This window comes from Mixophyes fleayi, chromosome 1 (genome assembly GCF_038048845.1).
Source record: "Mixophyes fleayi isolate aMixFle1 chromosome 1, aMixFle1.hap1, whole genome shotgun sequence".
In the NCBI taxonomy this organism is placed as follows: Eukaryota; Metazoa; Chordata; class Amphibia; order Anura; family Limnodynastidae; genus Mixophyes; species Mixophyes fleayi.
The window spans coordinates 197,880,742-197,885,542 of NC_134402.1; positions in this window are offsets into that span (position 1 = coordinate 197,880,742).

A 4,801-nucleotide genomic window follows, 5' to 3' on the forward strand; every position below is an offset into this window, starting at 1 on the left:
TCATTTACATCCACGTATCCATCTGATAAACTACTCTCCAAAATGTTAATTGGACATTAATGGTCTATGCTTATCAAAAGATTTCTCCCCAGGCCTCATCCGTTTAAGACCTCTGGCCATGCCATTCAAGCCACAATCTACGCCAATCGAGCATTGGTTTCATTTACTGACAATGAAATTTCTCTCAGAGGTAAATCTATCTAATACAATCGGTAGATCAGCGCTAACCCTCTTAATATTGGACTTAGGTGTTTGCCAAAGTTTGAGAATAAAACAGCATTAGTACACATTTTTTTTCCGTTTGTTACATACGCGACTATACTTCCGGCGGGAGGCATGGCAATGGACAGTGTTGCTACAACGTTACCTACGATGACGTCACAATATGGGAGGGCTCTCCACTACAAATATTTAATCAAGCCATATCCTCGGCTTGCCTAGTCAAAACTTCTACCGAAACGCGCGTCGGCGGACGCCACGTTTACCACTCCTTAATTAGATTTTCCATACAAATCATTTTGATAGTCTGTGCTACCTCTCAATGAAATGTACTATGTTCAAAATGTAATGCAGCTTGGTGTAATACTATATAGGGTGGCGATAGTACAGCAACAATTTTAGTGGCATGACGGCAGCCTCATACAAACTTCCCTTAACAGTGTCGCTTATTAGAACAAGTAAAAGACATATAAGGAATATCCTATTAATACCAATTATGTTCCTCTGGCATTTGGAATATGTTACACATTAAGAGGGTATAACTGATATAGATCACGCCTATATAAAGCGTATTGCAGATTTACATGTAGTCTGTATGGATCTACATAAGATCTTAATAGCGCTATATAAATCCTTGGTACGAACCCAGCCTCATATGGATTCTTCCTTAATCAGTGCCGCTCAATAGGAATTTACCAATATAGAGGTTTTGACAATTATTTCCTCCTCAAATTAGTGGAATAGAGAGTGAGTTTCAGATATATAATAATCCTAATATAATTACCTATATTATATTCTTGACATTTAGAGCGTGCCATATTCTCAGCACTGATATATTAAAAGGAATTAGGGGATATTTATTTTGTCCGTACGAGGGGTAATGCAGTCCCTATCAGTTTGACTTTATGAGAGTATTGCCTGATTATGGAGCCCACTTAAATATTTTAGGATAGAATCAGCCTTTATCAAGTTGGGAGGTCAGCTCCTTTGAATGTTGTACCACATACTTCCATAGTCCGAGGTGTTGTTTATTATAACCATTATAGGACCTATATATCTTTATTTATTCGGACACTGTGATAGTCAGACAAACGAGTTTACTGAACCTTATTGAATCAGATATATCATATAAGCTGCCACAATTTTGTGAATTAGTCATATTCAGAGGTTATAAGCAAGGCTTTGGTATCAAATACACCAAAGGGAATTTCTAAAATGTGTTGTCCAATAATCATGAAATAAAGAAGGTATAATTATAAGTGGAGTGGTATTGCGGTTGGACAATTCTTTAATGTCCATTTTATCTGATTTATTTCCATCAGTTTGATCCATTATTCACTTTTTATATTTCACTATTAGTCAATTTTAATTTTAATCAATAAAGGAGTATTTTAACAGAATTTAGAATTCATCTATCTAAAAATTGATTTTCAGTCCAATGGAGTGCCCCATTTGACCATTTCTTTTTCTCTGTCTTATCTTGTTCTAAAGTAATTCAATGGTCGGGTGCACCCATCCTCGTGGTGTGTAGTTGAGAATATGAGGTTTTAATGATATGCACACCAGTGAAGGAATATATGGGCTACCTGGTGCGGTTTCTTTTTCTGTGGTTACGAGTAGAATAGAATAGTTGGTACCTGAGTAGAGTGTCAGCTTTGCAGACGAGTAGAGTAGCAGGTACTTGAATGGAGTGTCAGCTTTACAGACAAGTAGAATAGAATAGCAGCCACTTCTCAGGTACCCAAAGGCAACTGAGGAACAGGCACTGAAGGTTTGCAGGAAGTGCCTTTTTGTATTAGGCGCCAGGATTGCCTGGCCAATAGGAGAGCAGCCATAGTATTCATAAGCATGCGCAGACCCGAATCCAAGATGGCGGCGCCTGGGACGGAGCGGACCGCTGGAGGTAGGTAAGTTTGCCGGGGGTCGGGTGAGCTGCCCGATACCCCGGCAGATGACAGTAGTCTTCAGGAAAGCCCAGGATTTAGGGAAGGCTTTAGTAAACAATCATAAAAAAAGGTACAATGACAATAGAGAGGACAATTGGTTGGATCAATTAAACCAAGCACTGGGTTTTTATTACTGTGGCAAATGTGCCAATTGTAAGACCTTGAAATGTAGAAATACAAGGGGAGTCCTACAATTCAAGTCAGATTGTAACAATAAAATATACAAAATCAAATACTTTATCACCTGCAGTACCAGGGGCGGATCTAGGCAACTGCTCTACCCGGGACGATTTTAGGGGGGGCGATTTAGGCCCCGCCCCCTTTCTAATTTCTAAGGCTGCTGACGGCTGCACAGTATGTGCAGGTCCGTTCAGCATTGGCAGTGTGCTGTCCCTATGCTCTGATTGTGTTTAAAACACAATCAGAGCAGCCGGGCAGCACACTGTCAATGCTGAACGGACCTGCACAGTGTGCAGCCGTCAGCAGCAAGCCCCTGCTAGGGGGGGCGATCGCCCTGATCACCCCCCCTGGATCCGCCACTGTGCAGTACGAGCAATGAAATTTATCTCATACAATATCCATGTGGCAAACAATATATCGGACGCACAATCAGGAAATTAAAAACTTAAATAGGAGAACATATAAGAAATATTAAAAATGGGTTTGAAAAGCATCATCTTTCTAGTCACTTTAAAACCAAATAACTGTGATCCTACAGGACTTAGTTTTCCAGGTATCAAAAAAGTAAAAAAGAACTGGAGAGGAGGAAATATGATCAAAAACATCAATAGGGAGGAAGCAAGGATGATTTTCACCTTAAAAACACTAGCACCACAAGGATTGAATGTTGAATTCGACCTCTCCTTATGACATCATTTAATGGGTAGAGTTATCAATATATAAAGAACTGAACATAGGTTTGAAACCCCTTATATGAACATTGATATGTGTGACATCATAGGACCCTGTATATCCAGGTGGTGCCTCCCAAAGGGATAGCATCATTGCATCAGCTACGGTCATACCACTCTGGGATTGTCCAACTACGTATGATCTTGGAAGCCAAGCATAGTGGAGCCAGGTAAGTACCAGGATGGGTGACCACCTGAGAACACCTGGTATGGTAGGTAGTATGCTTCTAGAGGCTTACCTTGGTGAGGTTTCCAGTTAGGGTAAAGTCCACAATCACACAATACCGAATAGCACATTAGACCCATCCCTCTAGACATCTACCGATAGAATAGGAGGAAAATGTTTTCAAGTCAGATTAGTATGTGGGATCAGTCAATATTAGTACAAGCTCCCATGTTTAGAATTTTGGTATTGGTTAATATCATGAAGTCTGACCAGCTGAATTATATGAATTTATAATATTCATATTTTGACAACGATCTGTATACAATTGATGTTTATCTATGTCAGGCATAAGCCCCTCTAGCTACTCCCTGATTAGATATCTTATCATATATTCCAACAGTCATACAATATATGACCTCTATTTTGTCAGGAAACCGCTCCTAAACCCTTTTATTTGTCACAAACCGCCCTCTGCGCACTTGTGACTTGGAAGCTTACTGTAAAGGAACACAGGATTCCAGCCCCAAATCTCACACACACCTCTTTCTCTAAAGCTACAGATTTCGCTGGTCCCTTTTCCCAACACAGACACACGCTTCACACCTTTCAGCAACTGCCGCCAGCTACGTATAAGGCCCATAGCAGACCTATGACTTAATCACCCAATTGTGCACACTCTGTGCCCTGGTAGCTAAACAGTTAACCCTTCACACACAGGTTTCTTAAGAGTTAATCCAGCCAAGCAATCTGTCTCTTCTACACAGGCAATGAATTAGTTTAGAGCAATAAGGACAGAACTATTAAATTTAAGATTTAATATACTAAAAGTACAATGCTTACAGAGAATAAAAAAAACAGTTAGATAAAGATTTGACATACAAGTAAAAAAATTGCAAACAGTTATAAAAAAAATGGGATGAAAGTACAGAGCATCACTTACATATAATAACCTGTATGCCTGGGGCAAGCAGAAAAGATGGACAGTCCTTCAATTAGATTGATCCCCAATAAGCTGACAGTTTCTCCCTTCAAAACAGAGGTTTTTAAGCAAAATTATATGGGATGGTCTTCACAGGAGCAGTGTTTAATGCTAATAGGCGGTTGTGGCCCGTGCCACTTTTTCAATCGCCATTTGCATGTTAAATAAAAAAGTTTTATTAAAATGTTACACAGACCCACATGCGTGGTGTGTGTCAATACAAATAACACATATAGGAAAAAACCACGTTCAATGATTGCAAATGCCACATTGAACATAACAAAAAGTAGAAGCACCTACAAATATGTCCAGATATATGCATATATACCGACCAACCAACTATTCACATTCCGATCCAGAAAGTAATATACTGATGATATATAATATGTAGAAACAGTCAATCATATACATTCCAGTGTAAGTTAGTATTGAAGCAATACGGAGTCCTGAGTTGTAACTCAATATGGGAGCAAAATGACTGAGGCACAGCGCTGGAAAGGAATTCACTTGTTCTGTGTAAAAAGGTATAGCCACAGTTTCTTACTAGATTCCTGGAGATAGAATATCCATGAGACCAGTA